The sequence below is a fragment of the Adiantum capillus-veneris genome, chromosome 26 (genome assembly GCF_014529385.1).
Source record: "Adiantum capillus-veneris isolate H3 chromosome 26, ASM1452938v2, whole genome shotgun sequence".
Lineage (NCBI taxonomy): Eukaryota > Viridiplantae > Streptophyta > Polypodiopsida > Polypodiales > Pteridaceae > Adiantum > Adiantum capillus-veneris.
In genome coordinates, this window is record NC_140956.1 from 83196023 (window position 1) to 83217741 (window position 21719).

The following is a 21719-nucleotide window of genomic DNA, read 5'->3' on the forward strand; positions in this document are numbered from 1 at the left end:
CATCTAGATATTTAAGAAGATAAAGAGAGTTTTGAGAAGATGCATCTATTTGGTGGTGATATACGAGTCCAAATTCTATTGTGCTAAGGTAGCTTAATGGACGTTTCTTTGAAAACAAATTTTTAAGTGATGAAAGGAAGTATTATGACTAAACAATTTTCCCATGATCAAGGTAGGTTTCAAATTGTTTTTCCATCGATTCCCTTGATTTTAGGCGAGATTTGTAAGCTTGTAGAATTGAGTCAAGAGGAGATTCTATCTGCCAGCATAGCTTCTCCTTTCTCGGTGCTGTTACTTGAGGCTCTCGTTTCTAAGGTCTACACTTCTCGAGATTGCCTTTTTTCTCATCTTCCTTTTGCTTTTTTTCTAATCAAGAGGATTTTGAGTCGTGTATTTAAACCCACAAATTTTGAGACAAATCACAAGATGGCTTGATATAGAACTAATAATCCATCATCTTGAATGAATGTAGTGTTTTTGGTGGTGGTTACAAGACAAAGATTGTTTGCATAGTGGGCATGTTCCAATCCAAAATTTTGAACTATATGGCTGATCAATTTTGTTTTTCAAATTAGCAAATTATTCTTATCATGACGAATACCAAACAGGAATGTCAAGATCCACCATTGTCCAATGCTAAAGATAAAACTTGGGCAAGTATTACAAGAAGATGCCAACCAACACGCTTGATATGTAAATTAGGATGTCAAAAGGAAGAAGAAAAGCCTTGTGATGTGAAAAGATAATCATCTTTTTATACCACGAACGTGAAGCTTGCTTTAGACTTGAGAATGATGACTCCTTTTGGTTGCTCCATATATATCTCTTTTTGAATATGGCTAATAACATTGATTGTAGTGTAATCAAAGTAACAATACTGAGCACTACCTTAAGAGGATTCTTAATGACTCCTTTTGGTTGGTCCATATATATCTCTTCTTGAATATGGCTAATAAAATTGATTGTAGCGTAATTAAAGTAACAGTACTGAGCACTACCTTAAGAGGATTCTTAATGAACATAAGGAGAGTACTTGATTGAAGGTAGAAAAATAAACATTATACTTAGTTAGCTTGGCATGAACAATACTTGAAAAAGAGAGAGAGAATTAGAGAAATTGACAACAATTAAGGACTGGATTTACTTGGAGCCCCCCCCCCCCCCCCCCCCTCAAAAGGCTTTTGTATTATAGATTCTCCTTTGAAGAGAGACTTGGTACAATACATGCTTTGTGTTCCTTGAAACCTTGTTGATGCCATGAAGATGGAAAGCTTCAAGCACTGTAACTAACTTGCAAAAACATTAACTTTTCCCCGACTCAATCCCAACACCTCAAACACCTTCAAAGGTGGAGAGAGCTAGCATGGAGTGAGGGAAGGGAGGAGGAAGAAGATGTATCGTACGAGAAAGAAGTAGTCTTCTCATATATCATTACTCTTAGAGCTCTGGTTGGATTTGGATTCCATAGCCAAGAGGAGTTGGTGTAGGCTCTCTACTTCTCAAGCTTGGAGAAGGAGATGAAGTTCTTGCTCAACACATGAGAGAATGTTTGAGTGTGTGTAAAAATGCACAAGAAAAAATGAGAGCCTTAATTGCCTTGGTTGACCCCTCTCTCTCCTAGCACTAGCTTGCACGCCATTGGCCCATGCCAAGGCTTAGCCCATCATAGGCTTTGTTCATATCAAGCAATATCGGTAGCAATTGGACAAGTTTCCTTCTTTCCCCCTTTGAGAGAGAGAGAGCTTAATTAATTATTTAAATGCATCTAAATTCTGATTGAACCTCCTTAAAGGCCATCCAATAGGATTCAGACACACTATGAGGGCAACATGGCTAGGGGCTTGACATGTGTCTTTTATGCCTCTTGAGTCTTGGGATTTCCTTGAGTGAGTGTGTGTGTGTGTGTGTGTGTTCTCTCTCATCCCCTACTCTTAGGGCTCGCCCCTCCTATGTAGGAGTCATGTTTGACTTGAACACCACAAGCATGTTGGTCATGAAGCACCTTAGTCATGAAGCACCTCAAGCACCTTAGTCATTAAGCACAATAAGCACCTTAGTCAACTCAAGCACCTTAGTCAGCTCAAACACCTCAATCATCTCAAGCACATGCATAGCTTGCCTAAGGTCTACAAGTACCGAAAGGTCCTAGGTCTAAGGACTTTAAACACTAGCCTTTGGAGGTCTGTAATGAAGCTAACCCTAAGGTCTTTTAAGATCCAATAACTGCTCATTTCTCTTTGGTAGACCATCTCCTTTTTGGACCCTCAATGAGATGTAGCCTTCTCTCCCTTTGGTCCCGTGCTGATATAGGTCTAAAAGCACATATCTATATTCTAACTCTTGTTCCCATTCATTTTCCACATTAAATGATCATTTCAATATGAGAAAATCATTTGGGATAGGTAGGTATTAGAGTTTATGACATTACCTCTCTCTTGAAACCATAGTCGCCCTTAGAGAAGATAAAGCCTTAGTCATTAGTCTATATTTCTTAGTGGGCCAAGGATCCCTTTTTACCTTACAACATCATTCCAGAATGGATGACTAATCCATTTGGTGCTTGGGAGACTTAGTTGTCGCAAGCATGCTTGCATATCATACTCCCAGAGTAGAGTGACAAATTCTACTTGGTGTTGGGAGATGTAGTCATCACAAACATGATTCTAAGCATGCATACTACTTAAATTTGTGCATAATAAAAAGAGAAATAGTCTTATAAGACAAAACATTGCTCGTTTAAAAAGAATTTTCATTTGCTTACTCTAATGTAGGATTGTAAGCATTGACAAGGTTCATACTATCCTTAAGCTATGTTCCTTGCATCCATCTAGCATCTTCAAAAGTATAATTTTTGAACTTAATAAGATACCATTGGATAATTTTACCATGTCTTAGTACCTCGTCTTCATGTCAAAGGATGGATTTGGACTGGAGCACCTCTTCTTGATCTTTGATCTCGGGCGGATCCTCAATTATTGGTTCTCTTGGTGGCTCTTCTTTGTAAGGCTTCGGTAAGGTCACATGAAAAGAATTTTGTATGAGCCAATGATTGGGCAACTTTAGTTGATAGGCCATCTCATTGATTGGTTTTAAGATTTGAAAAAGACCATAGTATCTTTTTGCTAGCTTAGCATAATACTTTTAGAGGCCTGTAGGATTTTTGCCTGTGGTTTGCCTCAATCGAGCCTTGGGAAACTTGAGTAGGACCCAATCATTTTCCTTGAAAGTTAAGGCTCTTCTGCTTGTTAGCAACAGCTTTTTTCCTTTGTTGTGAGATGGATATAGCCTCTTTAATCTTTTGAAAAGATTCTTGTAGGTCTCGACTATACTCATTAGCAGAGCGAAGATCTTACCATGTACCTTAAGTAGCAAGGGACTTTTAGGTCTTCCCTCAATGATCTCGAAAGGTGCCTTCCCTGTAGTAGTATGGACAATGTTATTGTATGCATACTTCTCCCATTGTGAGCGTTGATCTACTTCTGTAACATAGTACTTGAGTAGATCTAGGATCATAAGGTTCACTATTTCACTTTGGCCATTCGTTTGTGGGTGATAGAACAAAGAGAAATTTAATCTTGTTCCTAGATTTTCAAAGAGACCTTTTCAAAAATTACTGATCATTCTGGGATCTCTGTTTGACAATATGGATGTTGGCAAGCGATGATGTTTAAAAATCTAGGATATGACCTCGAAGAGTAGGTTGAATCTCTTTATGCCCCACATAGGGAGGAACATGGGATTCATACATTACTTTCTCACGAAGGGAGTTAGTAACACATAGCTTATTTCCATGGAGAAGATAATGAGGTGAAATTTTCTTCTTTCTTCCCTAAGGCAAGGGCTGAAATTATATCCTTGAAATCAGGATCAGTAGCATAGTTATCTATCGTAGAAGATAGATCATTGTGAGTTGCTATAGACACTGCATTTACTCTTGGTCATCGTGATAGTGCATCAGCTCATTGTACTTGCTAGCAATATGAGCAATATAAAAATTAAATTACGAAAGAAAATTTGCCCACTTCATTTGTTTGTTGGAAAGCTTGGTTTGTGTCATGAAGTATTTAAGACTTTGGTGATCTATTCGTAGGATGAATGGAGTCCCCAAAAGATAATGCTTCCATGTGTCAAGGGCATGTAGAACAATTAGAAGCTCCTTTTCGTATATGCCCAATACTCGTTCATCAAAATCGAGTCTTCGACTCTCGTATGCTATGTCATGCCCTTCTTGTTATAGAATTGATATTTTATTATTTATTGCAGCTGACAGGTGGAAAAGACTAGACCAAGCTAGGCCTATGCGAATGGAAATATATATATATTGTACATTTTATTATTTTGGCCATTTATGACCGGCCGGCCAATTTGTAATCACTTTGACCATTTAAGAAATCTATACATGAAATACGTGCAAGAGGGAAATGGTCACTCTTGCACGGGGGGAGATTGCACCCAACGCCCGTGTCTATTCTTCTCCCTCTCCTCTCTCTCTCTCTCTCTCTCTCTCTCTCTCTCTCTTGCCGTGCCGGTGTGGCACTCCGCTCTAGGAGGCGCATCTGCACGTGCTTTTCTTATCTCTCGCTCGATGTCTCTCTATGTTGTGTATGGCGTGGAATATGTGCAAGGATGGTTTTCAGGTATTCAACTTTGTCGATTTATGGGCTTGCAATATGTTGTTTTCTCTATTTTGTAGGGCCATCGCCTTCTCCGTTTGTAGCAGTGGTATCAGAGCGCAAGACTACGCTCTTGGTAATAAGCAATTAGAGAGGCTATGAATTCACATTTGAGTGAAGATCTAGGCAATTATACACCAAAGATAAGTGTATTTATCCAATTTTTCTATTTTTTGATTTTTTGGCTTCTTAAATATTATTTGTTCCTAGTAAATTTTTGAACGACTTACTTCTAATCCTTCCTCACTTGGTAATTAATGAAAGTTAGGATCGTGAAAGTCATAGTCTTATACCAGTAGGACCAAAGTTTGTACACTGTTAATATATAGATACATATACATACAATAACAAGCACAATCAACATAAGCAAAGCTTGTAATGATAGGATGCACGTGTGTGACGTATGATAAAGACAAATACTTAATTAAATCAGAGAGTCTATATAGTAAAAGAAGATGATGATGTAGAAGACGTATAATGAGAATAAATTTTTGGGTCACAAGGGACCTTTGTGATGCTTGCCTTGTAAGAAGCAACCCCTCCTCGATAATGAATCACAACGGCCAGGGTAACTTGAAGTACCATAAGTACTGGTGGGACGCAGACCCAAGAGATTCCAAAGGTTTATTAAAAGAAAATAAATTAAAAAAACTTCTCTCTCTGTTGCACGGTTGGAGCCCCGCAAACCTGCTCGTGAGGCCTTTGCCACTTTCAGCATCAATGGCTCGACGCTCAAGCAACACCTGAGCTACCGGATTTCCAGCGATGTCATCATCAAATGACGTCTGCACACGTGGCAAGATGCTCCAACAACGACTGACCTGCCGGAAACATGACTTCTCTCTCTTGCGCAACCTGTGCTGCATGCCATGCAGATTCTTTGTCCCTCCTTCTCTCTCTAGAAACCGTCTGTTTCACTCTCACTACAGGGACCGTCCACTAACCCTCTCTCTCTTTCTCAACTGATGGCGTAGCTGTGTGCCTTACCATGCACACCACCAACCCGGCTAGACCGCATGCGACTTCTGGCAGTCCGCGTCGACTCTCTCCTTCTCTCTCTCTCTCTCTCTCTCTCTCTCTAGCCGAATGGTGGCACACCCACACAAAAGCCTAGTTCTCTCTCTCTCTCTCTCTCTCACCAGGACTACCACCCACTCTCCATGCAAACTGGTTGAGACCACTTCCCAACTCACCAACTCCTCACCATGCAGACTCCACCAGGTTTCTTCTCTCTCTCTCTCTCTCTCTCTCTCTCTCTCTCTCTGCGCCCAAGCAGTTGGCATCTCCCTACCTCTTTCAGTGGCGCCCACCGTGTAGCCATCACCCACCTACCCCTGGAGCCACCACTCCACCACACTCTCCGGCTTCCACTCCTAGCTCCACACCCGCAGGTTCAATTGCATGCACACTCTCCAACGAACATCTCTCTCTCTCTCTCTCTCTCTCTCTACCCGCTACTAGTTTTTCTTTCACTAATCACTGGCGGCGTCCAATTTTTTGTCCTGGCAGCCCCATGCAGCCATCAATTACCTCATCTCAACTACAAACTTTAGTCATCTTTCTCTCTCTCTTTCTCACTCGTCAACAGGCAGCCGGCCGTTGCATGCCAGTAAACACAACAAACATCTCCTTTCTCTCTATCTAATTGACCCTCGTTCACCAACTGCTCAACCCCTTTCGTGTCGCCATCCATATCTCCCATAATCACCAAATACTACCTCCTGTCTGTAGCACATCTTGGCCAACCCACAACTCCCAACCCCTCCTCATCGCCAGGTCCTGCAACTCATGCAGCCTCACTCTCGGTAACCTCCCCCATTTACGTTGCAGATCTCCTCTCGCGGTGCTCTCTCAAGCCACTCTTTCTTTGATAACTGGCAGACCCGCAGGCCTTTAATGCCCTCCTGCTAAGCTGCTGGCCGCCAACTCCCCCTTCTGATCAAAGCTCCCTTGGTCTCTTGCAGATCCCCAGCTCTTCTGCAGTGCCGCATCCTCCACCTTCTCTTGCGAAGTGTGTCCTGCTCGAGACCATTCTCATCCACAGGGCGACCCATGCTCCCGCTTCCTTCGGCGTTGGTTTCCTTTTGCGCAACGGCGGCTCCACGTGCACGATACCCTCGCATCATTGCAGGCAACTTACCAAAGAACACAAAAAAAAAAACCTTTCCATTTCCCCCCTTAATAATTTGAACCAAGAGTGGTTCCCACCCATCTTCTGCCATGTGACCCTCCTTACTCAAGCTCTGGTAGTACACAAAGTGCGCACCACTCTTTGACACCCCTATTACTTCATTTTATTTAAGTACCCAGACTTCCAATTAGATCCACAAGGAGTGTATCAGCTTTCTCTCATATCTCTCCTCACGGCAGCAAGTTCCACGGCACCATTGGGCATCATCGGTTCATCTCATGGATACGATCGGATCTCATTGGTACCAATGATCCCACACATATTTCAATTATCAAACTGTCGTGGTGTAGAAGGGCCTCTACGATCGAGCAACCTATCACATGGCTCTGCAATTCCTCATCTTCTCATGACCCTGAATATTTCCCGATCTTAGGGTCTCCATGAAGCTACTCACTCAAAACCCTATGGAGGATTGGCCTCACCCACATGGCAAGATACTACAATGTATCAAACCATCATTGTAATGTTGAAATAGCATCTAAGATGCCCAATTGACCTTAGACCTCGAAATTAGGCAATATTAACGTGTATTCAAATAATTGAACCACTCCCTTCGATAGCTAGTATTAGACTCTTATTGATTTTTTTTGGTGACTTCTTATCGCACAATTTCCATTAAAAAAATAAAAAATTATTTCTTTTCCCCCAATGAGTATGCAGCATGATCTTCCTGAATACGGACACCCATTTTAGCTATCTCGTCAGCATTGTATTTGACCTTGGTTAATACTTTTGATTGGGCTAAATACAAAATTGTGTATGACCATATCTGCACATGTTTCTGCTCTAAGAGTGGTTTGTGATAACCACTTTTGCAAACTCATATAATTACTGCTATGACTCATACTACATGATCTTTTTGTGCCTCCTTCCATCTACCGAGGTTGTCAACTGCCATAAACTCCTATGTAGGGCTTAAAATTTATTGCACTTATAAAATTGTCAAGATTTCTTGATTTTGTCCTCTTCAAATGGCTCATTGTTATCTTTTATTGGTTGTTAATTACTGTCGCAATAGACAACACCATTATCTTTCTTAAGTTTACCACAACTTTACAAAAATACCAGTCTCTGTCTTGACTAAACTTAACCAAATGATTTTGATACCGATCTTCATTTTTCTACCTTGTTTATTGTTTAAGATTCACACCAACCGATGCAGACCACAATGTGAGGCAAACATATAAGTCATCTCATTGTTATATTTTCAAAAATTACTTTAAAAATCTTGAGTGATAATATACTAGCCATGTTCTATTAGATTCTATGATACCTTCCTTGCTTGTTATCAATCAAACATCTAAACTACTACTTGGTTGAGTATACTGACTCTCTCATCCAAGATTGTGTCACAATACGCCTTGATGTGTTTAGTAATTCCATCCAAAAAGACAATGCATCTCTCTCTACATGCACACACAGGTACATACGTTTTCAGCTGCAACATACCCTCCAGGTATGTCCATCGAATACATCGATGACTCTGTTCATATTTTGTTTGTGTCATTGTCCTATACACTATGAAATCAAACACTTCTCACATCTTGGCTCCTACTTACATTGACTGAAAATTTGGTTGACATGATTTGTCATTAAGCTCTATAGCTACTCACATCAGCTAAGATATTTTGGATTCATGAACAACATTTTGTAAGTACCCTCCTACCTTGTTGACCGTTGGGTCAACAACACAACATAACTCAAGTTTCGTACCAAAGTCTTATCTTTTGCGAGTTATGAAATGCTGCGGATTATGGCTATAAACGTCATTTGTAATGAGTAGTTATTCTAGTTTCAGAAGCCGGGGTGCAATGGCACTTCCAGATTGTAAATACAAAGCCATTTGACCCATTCAACCCCATTTTTGGTTAAACCTAAGGTAGCCTTAGTATATAAGGTACCTAGGTCATTTTGTAAAAGGAGGACTTTTCATAATCAAAACTTAGCGCTGCCGTCTACTGTGTGTGAGAGAGAAAGAGAGTGAGCGTGAGCTTTATCCTCTCGCTATGCCCGGATCGCTCAACACATTGGAGATCCGATTGCACCATTGCTGTAGGCTCGAGGAGAGCTACGCAACAACGCCAAGCATTCCACGCGAGACGAAGCGCACATGCCGACGCATCTACGAGCTATTTGTGGCCGTAAGTGTATCAAACAATGTGTGTTTTCTGCGTGCTAGTAGTCTATAGAATCGTGGCGACATAAGCTACGCATAGGTACTCATAAATTTCAATTTCCGGCACTTTCAAAATTTTGTTCTATCATCCTACGTGTTTTCCGCAGACGGGTTTAGAGTGAGGGTTTTGAGTGTAGAAGCGTAGGGACAGGTGTATCCTAGTGAGGGGATGGTGTTCCTTAAGTTTCGTACAAATCTGGCATGATTAGGTGAGTTACCTTCCGTATGTGTGTATGTGGCTAGGTGGTGTAGTTGAGAGCAGTGAGGTTTTTGATTGTGGTTTAGTTGGCCTTCCAGAGTGTTGTATGTGTAGGATGGTCTCAGCCTGACAAGCTAAAGAGATTTCCTCCGTATGCCTATCGTGTCATTTGTGTCCTCGATTGACATTATGTTGATCTAGGTAGTGTTTGCATGCACTTCATGGGTGTGTGAGTCGCTCCCGTCCAACGTTGGCGCCGTTGCCGGGGACACAAGGACCTAAGTAGGTTTCCTACTAACACTCGTGTGATGGTTGCTTGATTTAGTTTCAGCTAAAGAAAGCATTTTTCTTAAGTGGATCCGGAAGAGGATATCCCGCGATCAAGTGGATAGCCAGGAAGCGTGTGTCTTGCCGAGGGTCTACGACTAGATAGGTTTAGTTAGGATCTGTGGATTAGAGTAGTTGTTGGTGGTCGAGTGATTTGTGAGGTGATAAAAGCGTTTACTAGTCCGTGCGTGGCAGTGAAGCGTTTTTCTACTCATAGATGCAAAACCCCATATGATTTGTAGGAGTAGCTTTAGGTAAGTGATCCGATTCTGGTCTAGAGCTATTCAGCACTGAATTATTTGCTAAAGTGGTTGATTGCATTTGAAATCACGGAAAAGTGTGCTTTTGAGGGTAAAAATGCATTAAACAAGCTTTTGTGGATATTTTTGTATGACTGACTGATGCTGTGCATATAAAAGAGCATTTGCAAGGGTTCTGTGAAGAAAACCTGCAATTCTGTAAACATAGACATCCTACGTGTAGGATGTCTCAAGGGGGTTTTGGAGACCAAATTTGAAAATTCTGACTGCACTAGTGGGTTCAGAGGGTAGGTTTTACCTTAGTAACATATTGACTTGGGTGTTTTTCCCTATTTTTGTTGACCACATTAAGGGAATTTTGAGGTCACTTTTGTGCCCTGTAAGAATATGTAGAGAGAGAATATATACTTTATTTAAAAAATAGTGAAATGTTTGTAAAAAGGTGAGTTTGCATCCTTTTTACCTCCACCAAAACATGTCATTGTCAAATCTTTCTAGGATCTTTCGTATTCTAAAAAATACTCCCTCCAAAACTAACGAAAACGTCAGTTCTGGCCCAAAATTCAAAATTTCCAAAAGCTGAAATAAACCTTTTCTGTGTCGTCTTCTTCCTCGTATCTGCACAGCTTTTTCCTATAGTACTATCTCTGACAAATACTGTTAACAGACTTCCATGAGGAAGAGAAGAAGCTTATACCATCTACACATTGAGCTAAATGAAGAATATTGTCCAGTGCGCAAGAGAAACAAATGTGCAGAGGTGTCCTCGTCCATATTTGAAGCAATGCGGCAAGATCAAAAAAATCACATTGATCTCTGGACTGATGGAAGATTGTATCCAGTGGACCCAATGACAAAGAGCACTCCCCCATTTTCAAATTGTTCATCTTTGATAAAATTTGTGGGTGATGGTCAAAGAGGGTTGCTGGGTTATACACAGAGTCTTGCGGCAGAGAGAGATATTCTTAAGTTAGAAGATCATTTGACCAAACAAATGATAAATACTCTTAAACAACAACTTGAGGAATGTAAAGAGAGCAACGAAAAGCTACAAACTCAGCTCAAACAAGCTAGAAGCAAGAATACAATGTTAGGAAACAGACAAAGAGAAAAGAAGTTAAAGAACATTGAAGCCTTGAGACGTGGTGGAGGAGGTTGCAGCAGGAGAATCAGAGCAGCAAGGTATTGTTATTTTATATGATTCTGCTTATGCTTATTTTATATGATTCTGCTTATGTTAGGTTGTTAATCTTTTTGTTAAGTTGTATTATGATTCTGCTCCACATTATTATGCTTATGTTATTGTTATTATGCTATTGTTCTTTATTAAATGATTAATATTCAGTTAACTTTAATTTAGTTTGTTTATTTTGTTGGTGTCATTTGGACAATAATCAGTTACTTTTGTACCTTTTGATTTAGGACTTTGCTACAACCAAACTCTGCATCAAACATGGAAATGGCAGCTAAACATTATTGTGATGTTTTACCTCTCAAGGTTGCCAAAAAGATTGTCACAGAGAAGAAGTTTAAAAAGGCAAAGGAGCAGTGCATTGAGGGATTTTTGCAGAGCTCTTGCTTGGACAAGGAGGATGTGCAATATACTATGGATAAGGTAGGCATTAGCATAGATGGTTATAGCAAGCTGTTCAGAAATATGAAGTCAAGGTTAAAGCAATGTAAGGTCAGGTCCTCTTTGCTTCCAAAGCCATCCATTGTGCAGCAGGCAAGGAAAAAGATCAATGAGAGGATAATGGAGATGTTGGGTGAGCCTCACCACATTCATGGTACCTATCATGGTAAAAAGAGGGATCTTCAATTTGACGAGTTCAATAATATTTTCCTTGACTTGAAGACACTTCAGAAGGAAATGATCAGATTCTATGAGCTGGAGCATACAGAAGCAAATGGTGTTGTCAGTTTTGTGATAAAGCTTGATGAATGTGAGATTGTTAAGAACAGAAAAATTGAGAGGATTTCCATAACTTTAATGAACAGAGCATTGAAACCGAAGGATACCAAGTACTTCAGCGTGCAATCGGAGAAGAATGTCTGGTGGCTAGGTGCTTTTGAAGTAGAGAGTGAAGACTTTGATGTTCTGGATTGGGTTTTCCATCAAACAACAATACTCGAAGTCATTAATGCACAAGAATTAGGGGAAGAGCTTGAAGTTGAAGGGTTTGGAAGTTACAGGGTGGAATGGCACATGGGAGGAGACCTTAAAACCCTTAAATGTATGTACAATGTCTCCAAAGGAGCTATGGCAAAGAGCCCTTGTCTGTATTGTATGGCATCAGCAAAAGAATGTAATCCTGCAAATTGGAACAAAGCACCCAATAGGCATACTCAAGATCCAAACTTCAAAGCAGTTTTAAATATTCCACTTGCTAATGTCCACATATGCACTCTGCATGCTCTTTGCAGAATTGTGGAGAAAATTGTACATCTATATGTGGGGTTTGCCTGGAAGTTACAGCCAAAAGCAGCTAGAGATGCTGCAATCAAATGTATTGAAAGGGTTTTATCAGAAATTGGCCTTCACAGTGGTAAGGTTAAGATTGAAACAGACCTGAAGAGGTCTTCAAATGGAAACAATGTGCCTAGAAAGGTATCTGTTGGTGGTGTGAAGGCCAGAGCTTTCCTAGGGTTTCATGGCAAACTAGGAAAGGTAAATGCCAAGAAGGGTTCATCCAATGTGAAGTATAACCAGTGGAAAGCTCTCCACAATGCCATCAAAGATCATGGTCTTGAAGGTACATCAAGAAACAAAAAGGCAGAGGTATGGGAATCACTAGACAAAGTATTTTCCTACTGTGATAAGACATCCTGGGGCAAAAATGATCTGCCAAATTTCAAGAAAGTGCTCAATAACTTCAGAAGTGCAATGAAAGATGCTTGGGATCAGGAATTCACACATTACATGGTAAGTTTTTTATTTATTTTCTGACCTTTTTAATATGTACATACTTTTAGTTTGGAAGCATATGATTAATCTCATACTTACTAATTATTGACACACTTTTACTTTGCCAGCATATAATTTACAATCACACTCCTTGGTTTGTAAAGAGATGAGGCTCCCTGTCCATATGGTCTACACAAGGCATGGAGAAATCCCATTATCAAGCAAGAACCAAGTTTTTCAAGCATACAAGACATGGAGGAGGTGCAGTGAAGGCAAACAGCTTGCTTGAGGTTTTCTAATGGTTCTATAGACAAATATGGCATAGAACCAGATCGAAAATGACAAAGAAAGCACTACTGAACTCAGATTTAGCAAATGCCTTACACAGGAACAAGCAGAAAAGACAAAATTCATACAATAGTTCATCTGCAAATGAAAAATTCTTACAATGGCTAGCTACAAGAGAGAGACAAGGTAGAAAGTGGGCCAAAGTATAGGTTTGAGCAAAGTCAGTCTTTTGATGAAGGTACATCAACTTCACCCCTAAACTTCAGAAACTTCTGCTTATTGTAGCCTATCATTTGTCTCTTGAGGTCCCCAGAGTGGGCAAGCACATAGGATGCCATTGTTGCAAAATAACCAGCTCTAGAACCAGTAAGGCCAGGGAAGAATCCAAAAATTCTGATGGCTTCCTCCTTTTCCACCAATATTAACTTCTCTAACCCTGGAGGAAGCTGATATGAACCAACAACCTTTGCAAGTGCTTTAATTGCAAGCATTGGCAGCAATGGTTCTCTTGTAAACTTGTTATGGAATATAATGACAGTCTCTTTGTTGAGCTTCCCAATAAAGTGTCCCAAGATCTGGTTCCTTCCTAAATTTAAGGGTCTGGAACCCTTCCCCCTGCCAAGGAATTTTTCTGTGTCCAGTATTTCAATCTGCAAAAATATGTCTTGGTTAATTGTTCAACACATTAATAAGACAGGGCAAAATGGTCATTAACATACCTTAGGAGACTCATCCTCCTCAAACAAGGCAGGTTCCCATATATCAATGGATCTAGTTGGCCTTACTTCATAATCTCTGGTCTTTTCCTCTCCCATATGCTCTATTTTAAGCCTTTTCTAGATCTCATTGAACTCCTCTTCAGAAGGTACACCCTGTTGCTCATATCTCAGAACAATGTCCTGCACATGCTTTCCAACACTTGAGCTGTCAATAAAATTTTCTGGCTTTGTGTCCAAGACTGCTAAGGGGCAAGGTGAGCAATCAATAAATCCTATGTCATTAGATCCCCACTCAGCCAAAATTGCCAAAGCATAATCTTCCCTTAGATAAAAAAGATGCTGAATGTCATTCAACAAAACATATTCCTTTTTGTTAACTTTGTATGTGGGAAATGTTGCTGTGCAATGAAAAGGATCAACATCTTCATCCTCAATGTCAACATTCTCCACTTTAGTGATGTTTTCTGCTTTAAATTTTGCAATGTCCAGCATCTCAGTGCTTTGTAGCTTCTCTTCCTCTTCATGGAACTCCATCTCTATCTCCTCTTTCTCCTGGTCCTCCTCAGCCTGGGAAATCTACTTTGGAATCTCTTTGCCCTCTGGTGTTGGGAGTACACTGAAGAAAATGATAAGTCCAAGGTCATAATCTACCAACTGGAAATGCATATTACCATGAAATTTGCAAGGCTTTATGATCTTTTGCCAGTCTGGATGAAGGCTTGACCACTTCTTTGCAATACCTGTCCTTAACAAGCTACCTGCTTTGCATATATCAACAAAATGAACAAGATTGTCAAGCCTGTGATCTCTGATCAATTCTGTATATATCTCTTTCAAGTCACTAATTTGTGTAGAGAAGCCATCCACAAGTGCTTGAAGATCAAAGGCAGCATTAAAAATCTGTTTAACACTTTGAAATCTTGTAAGTTCATTAACTTTGTAAAGAAAAGACATCAGCCTGTCATCAACGGTCTCTTGTATATCCTCTGTATCCATTATGATAATCCACAAATGCTCAGCTGAAAAAGAGAAAAGAGAAGTCTATCAAGACATTAACCACCCTTCTTTATATCAAGTCTACAAACAAATGAAAAGCATAAAATTGTCAAGAAAATTAAGCGCACAAATTAAGCGCAAGCAAAAAAGAATTACATAAAATTGTCACATGCTAAGTTTTTCACTTGCTATGCGAACTGTGAGGGGTTAAGAGAAACTCGGCACTCACTAACTACGCGCACGGAGTGACACTTGGTACGCGATTTCCTATTGCTAGGAAGAGGTCGACGGCTCCCAAAATCGCGCACGGGGTGTCGCGGTGTGTCGCTTGGAGGGTTGGAGGCTTAATTTCGAAGCCTTGTGAATGACAATAAGCGAAAAAACGGGTTGGGTAGGTTCTTTTTATGGCCAAAAACTCCGCCTCGGGGGGTGTGCAAATTGGTTGCCGCCTTGAAGTGTGGTCCAACGGCTAGTATGCGCCTAGGGACTTGCGCAAAGCACCCTATATAAACCTCCTCAGAGCCCAAACTAAGCGCATTTTGAAAGAGGTTCTACCCGGTTCTCGCACTTCCACAACCCAAAATTTCGAGCGCTTTGACCGTCACCCCGTGCGCGATATTCGTAAGTGTGAAGACTTTGCCCCCTTTGTCATTTCGCGTACGGAGTATCAAAGCAATGTGTTCCACTATGTCCACAAGTGTGATCATGTTTACGATGTGTACCGCAATGTGTGCCACTAGTGTGAGGACTGTGCTCCCTTTGTCATTTCGCGTACGCAGTGTCACCGCATTTTGTTTACGATGTGTACCGGAATGTGTGCCACTATGTCCACAAGGAGAAGTTTACCATGCATACAATGTGTGCCTCTGTGTACCGCTTGGCACTCCGTCACCCCGTGCGCGATCATCGAAAGTGTGAGGACATTGGTCCCTTTGTGATTTCGCGTACGAGGTGTCACCGCAATGTGTTCCACTATGTATGGAAAGTTGTGCCACTATGTCGAAAAGGAGGAGTTTACTTTGATAAAGTAATAATAAAAATTAAATATACATCGTTTACTTTTTTTACTAATGTTTGTTGTGTAACAATCATTCCTATCCCTTTTGAAGATGGCAAGGACCAAGAAGACTGCAAGGAAGGTTGATAAGCCTCTATCCAAAGATGAAGAAGAAGCTCAGCCTAGCAAAGCTTCAGCTGGTACTTCCAAACCAAAGAAGAGCACATCTTAGAGGAAGGACCCTAAACCAAGCACACCTGACCCTCAACCAAGCAAAAGAAAAACTACACATCAGAGAAAGCTTCCAAGCCACTGCAGCTTAAGCCTCTCCTTACAAAGAGAAAGTTCAAGCAGGGGGTCAAATGTCTAAGAGAGATAAGGAAGGCCATAAAGGCCATCAATCTTGCAATTCCCAAACTGCCCTTCCAAAGACTATGCAGACAAGTTGCAGAGGAGTACAAGATTGACATGAGGTGGACTAGAACTGCATTGGCATGTATCCAGGAGGCTTCTGAGGACTTTATGATTGAGCTTTTCCAAGATGCCTATATCTGTGCAGCTCATGCCCATAGGGTTACTTTGATGGACAAAGACATGATCACTCTCAGGAGGCTGAGATACAGGTTTTCAAGAATGTTGGAGCCTGTCCCTATGCATGATATTAAGGCCTTTAATATTCTCAACATTCCTCCATGGAGGAAGCCCAAGGATCCTGAAGTAGGAGTAGTTGATATTACTGAAGAAGAGGAAAAGGAAAGGAAAAAGAGAGCAAAGGAAGACAAGGAAATTGCAGAGAGAAAGGAGCTTGACTTGTTGGAACCTCAGCTAGTGCCCCTCTTGAGGAGTGTCAATCCTACTGGTTTTGTTGTTGCTCTATTCAGTGAGGAGGATCCTAGGGAGGATTACAATTCACTTGACTCTGAGACCTTGGAAATTCTCAAGGACTGGACCAAGGAGATGAATTCTCCACTCCTTATCACATGCCTCAGGTTCTTTATGCTTTGTTCACTTCAATGGATTATCCTCAAATATTTTTTCCCATAAATACATGTAATAAGTTGCAGGTTCCAATCCAGCCTGAAAGCCATTCATGTGGATGGAGGGTAGTGACAAATGCCAAGCTCCTCTTGGACTTCATATACTGCAATGACAATCAGAATATAGAAGTATAGCATATTTCATATTTGCCAGCTGTATTTTTTCTCATTTTATTGTTCCTAAAACTTGCTTTCTATTGCCTTGTATAGATCAACAGAGAGTGCTATAGTGAGAACCATGTATGGTTGACAAGAGCAAAGATTATCAAGTATATGATTGAAGCAAATGGACAACTGCAAGAGGTATTTAAAGATGATGATGTTGAAGAGAAGGGGAAAGAAAAGCTAGAAAAGGCAAAGGGGAAAGCAAAACTAGAAGAGGAAAAGGGAAGTGAAGAGGAAGAAGAGAAGGCAAGTGAAGAGATGGATGATAAGAGAAAGAGGAAGCAGCCCTCAAGCCCTCCTGCCAAAGAGCCCACAAGAAAATCTCCTAGGACAAAAGAGCCCACTGCAAAAGCACCAACCCCATTAAGGAAGTCCCCTAGGGACAGGAAAACTCCTGGCAGAAAACTATTCTAGCTTTTTGTAGCCCACTCTAATTGTAGCCCACTTGTATCAAGCTTCCCACTTGTATCCAATTGTCTATTCTATAGCCCACTTGTATCCAATTGTCTATTCTATGTAATTGCAAATATTTGAAATTGAATACATTTTGATCACCTTGTTTTAAGACTCTGTTACAAAATCAAATCATTGAAGTAAAATCATTGATGTTTGGAAAAGTTGCATTTCAATAACAAAATAAAGATCCTTTTAGATCTTTATTTCAATAAGATCCTTGCAGGTCATGTGATACAAAACAAGATCCTTGCAGGTCATGTGATACAAAATAAGATCCTTGCAGGTCATGTGTTACAAAATTGCCTTGAAGGATGTTTAAGGCACCAAATGTACAATGCCATCCAAGATGTCCTTGCACTGTAGCCTCTTTTCATTCCTTTTTGATACCTACAAAAACAGTCCAAGTTAAATAAAGAACCAATAAGAGAACAAGAGACTTTTAGGGATAACAGTTACCTTTCCACCATTTATTTGAAAGCAGAATGTTGTGGGCAGTTCAATTTCATCATTTTGCAGGTCCAATCTCAATTGATGTAAGCTACACATGCCTCTTATCTTTACAATTGACAGATGCTCATTGTTTACCCATATATCAATGTCTTCTATTGGGCTGTCAATGAAGTCCTCCATGTCTTGATCAAGTGGAGTTAGCTGACCACCAACATAGTGCCATCTTCTGTAATAAAATGACATAATGAAGTTTTGTGTCCCTATCATGTATTTGCAAGCAATTGAGCCAGCTTGCACATTACAAGTGATTCCATTCACTGTTTTGGTGTTCCAACCCTCATCCACAAATTCAAGTACATTTGCTGAGTCTAAAGTCTTCACTGAAAACATTGTTCTAGATTTTCTGACTTCAGCATTAGAGAAGAAGTCTACAAAAACTGTAATGGGCATGAAGATAGAAATTCTACTCTGTTTGCTTGCTATGTTTTCTTTCAAACACTTTTGAATCTCACAAAACAGTTTGTACCTGTTGCCCTCACTTGTATTTGAGCTAGGGAGTGACCATTCTCCACTTTTGAAATCAGGCAAGTCTAGCTTGGTTATGGCTCCAAGTTCTCCAGTCCTTCTAGGTGGAACATAATAATGGTCAAAGAAGAATATTCCATTCTCTGCCAGTGAACCCTTAGTCCTTCCCTTGTATATTTCTTCACCAATTGATCCATGACACACATCCAGAATATTTATAACACATTCTACTGGTTGCCATTCCATAATGTTTGAAGGATACAAATCTGTACAACAAATAACCTTATACAACATGCATTACAAATAAGGATTTAAGTTAAGAGACTTACAGTTTGGTCTATGTAATGGCAAAGCAGAACTCTCTGAGTCAATATGCAGATCTTTATGCATGTACACATGCTGCACCAGCACCTCTTTGATTGATTTTTTGTTGTCGCCAAAGCTGAAATCTTTAACAATACCCTTCCATCCCGCCAAGAAAGAGTTTTTGGTGGAAGACTTTATTCTCTTGTTCTGTTGCATCAGTATCCACGTTCCTTTGTGTATAGTTATTGGAATCCATTCTCCATTTTGATCAGTCGTGTTGTAAGTGACAATGTCTTCAATGGAAGTTCTTGGTCGTTTTGATCGTGATGAAGATTCCATGGTGAAAAAAGAAATGAGCAGAGAAGTTTAGCCTGAGTTCAAGAGAAGAATAAGCAGAATGTGCAAAAAACGGTTCAAATCTGGAAAAGATCATGAGATAGAATCCAAACGTTGTTTTATGATGACGACGTGCAAAATGAAAACAATATAATATGAGAAGTACGTCTTTCTAAAAGTGACAGCTATTGAATGCCTTTGCACTTTTACTTGTTTACATTGCTATTTACCAGCTCAAAGTTGCGGTAAAGATAGAATATTTGCTTTTTTGTGAGTTTTCAAAAATAGAGGTTCCGTAACGGAAGCTCTTCAACCATTGGTTGAGACCACTCTCTCTCTACACGCTAAAAGGCACAAAAATGACCTCAAAATTCCCCTAATGAAAGCCAAAAGACTGATTCAGAAAACGTAAAATTTCAGAAAAGGTTTAAATTGAGTGATTTTTGCATGTTTTTGCAATTGTGAAGCATACTTGCACTTGCTGAGAGCATAAGAAAGCATCAGGGACACTTCAGTCTCAGAAAATCAGCAGTAGATATCCTACGCGTAGGATGTCTACAAGGTGATCTGGTGGAAATTTTGAAATTTTGAGTTGACCAGTGTGTTTAGAAGGTAGGTTTTACCCTATCTTCACCTGGAAAGTGGAAATTTGACCATATCTTGACAGGATAAGGCCAGATAGACTGAAATTGCCAGACATCCTACCCAATTTGTGCCAAAGCATTATTTTGAGACCAAAACTATAATATGGCTGCGTGAACATGTCTTGAATGATATATTGAGTGACTGAGAGAGTTTTCATCTCATTTGGGGGAGAAACGGGGGTCCTAAGCAGACTTTAGCACTTTTGACTGAAAAAGACTAGAACAACTAAAATTGGGGTCTTTTGAAATCCAAACCAAAATCTGAGCATACCACTGGGTTGCTGACATCAAGGGGAAGCTTTGGGTCAAGTCTGGGGTCAAACAGGCCAAAAAGACATCCTACGCGTAGGATGTCATATGTGTGATTTTGCACTCCAAACTTAATTTTGAGCATACCACTGTGATCAGCACCCTAAGGAGAGTCTGTGGTTCAAATTTGGGGCAATTCTGTTAGACATACTACGCGTAGGATGTGTAAGGCATGATTTAGAGGCCAAATTCAAATTGTGGACATAGCAGGGTGTTGTATAGCCTTAGGCAAGCCTCCTAGTCAACTTTGGTCCAATTTGGAGTTGATTTGACTTGGGAATTCATCAGAACAGACATCAGGCTTCTGGAACAGATTCTTGATCATTTGACCAGCCTATAGGTGTCAGAATCAAAAAGTAAAAATACCTGTGAGATTAGCACATCAAGGGGAAGCTACAGTACAAGTTTGAGCTGAAACAGAGAAAAAAGACATCCTACACGTAGGATGTCTCCAAGGTCATAAAGTGGTCAAAATTATACTTTGGCCATATAGGGAGGTTCTAAGTGTCTCAAGGATTCCAGAACTTTTTTTCAAAAGTGAATTTGGACCTTGTTTGGCCTATTTACCAAGCAAAGACAAGAATTGTCAGACATCCTACTCTTGGAGTGCACTAGAAGCTCTTGCAGCCTAAATCTTGACCTATTGGCATCCAAATTCAATTTTGAGCATACCATTGGGTTGCTGAGTATTATGAGAATCTTGGGATCAAGTTTGGACAAAATCTGAGCAGTTAGACATCCTACGCGTAGGATGTCTCCAGCTTGATTTAGGACTCCAAACCAACTTATGAGCACACCACTGTGATCTACACATCAAGGAGAAGCTGGGTTGAAAATTTCAAGTCATTCTGAGCAAAAAGACATCCTACGCGTAGGATGTCTCAAGGACATTTTTAGGTCCAAATGAAATTCTGAGCTTACCATTGTGTTGCTGGACTTAAGGGGAGTCTCTGGACCAAATTTTGTTAAATTCTGAGCATATAGACATCCTACGCGTAGGATGTCTCTAGGCCTGTTTTAGGGCCCAACTGAAATTTTGACCATACAGGAGTGTTCACAGTGTCGCAGAGATCCCAAATCTTTTTTCAAAATTGAATTTGGACTCATTTTGATCAGTCTAAATTGCATTTCACTATTTTGGCCATAACTTTCACAAACAGTATCGGATCGGAAAAGTTTTTATATCAAAACGTAGCTTGAGTGCGGCTCTACAGATCTTAGAGCAAAACTTGAAATAAATGTATGCCTACGGCAACCATTTAGTTCAATTTTGAAAAAAAAAAACGTCGTTTGAAGCCTCAAAATTCATCCGCAAGTTAGGGGTGTCTGAAAGCGACAATTTGCGAGAATTGTGACGAAACGGTTGTGGTTTTGGACATAGTTTCGACTTTTCCCTAACCAAAGAACTTGGACACAGTGGACTAAGTCTACTTGAACCAAGCAAAAGCTCTTAAGCCCAGAAATCATGTCTACACTAGATTCAAACGCAGCTTACACAAGCTTGGAGATCCCGACGATAGAGGAATATCCTCCCACAATGGATCTTCCAAACTTGCAATTGATAAAGACCCATCTTGTTGAGAGAGTTTGGATGATTGGTCATGAGAGTGAAGGACTATATAGATACATTGACGACAATGAGGTCAATCTTTATAGGTGCTCAAATCCATACCTAGAAGAGATAACGGATTACAAGCTCTTATATGTCTACACATACGGAGTGGACTGTCAATGGAGATCTATAGTTGTCGACAAGTATG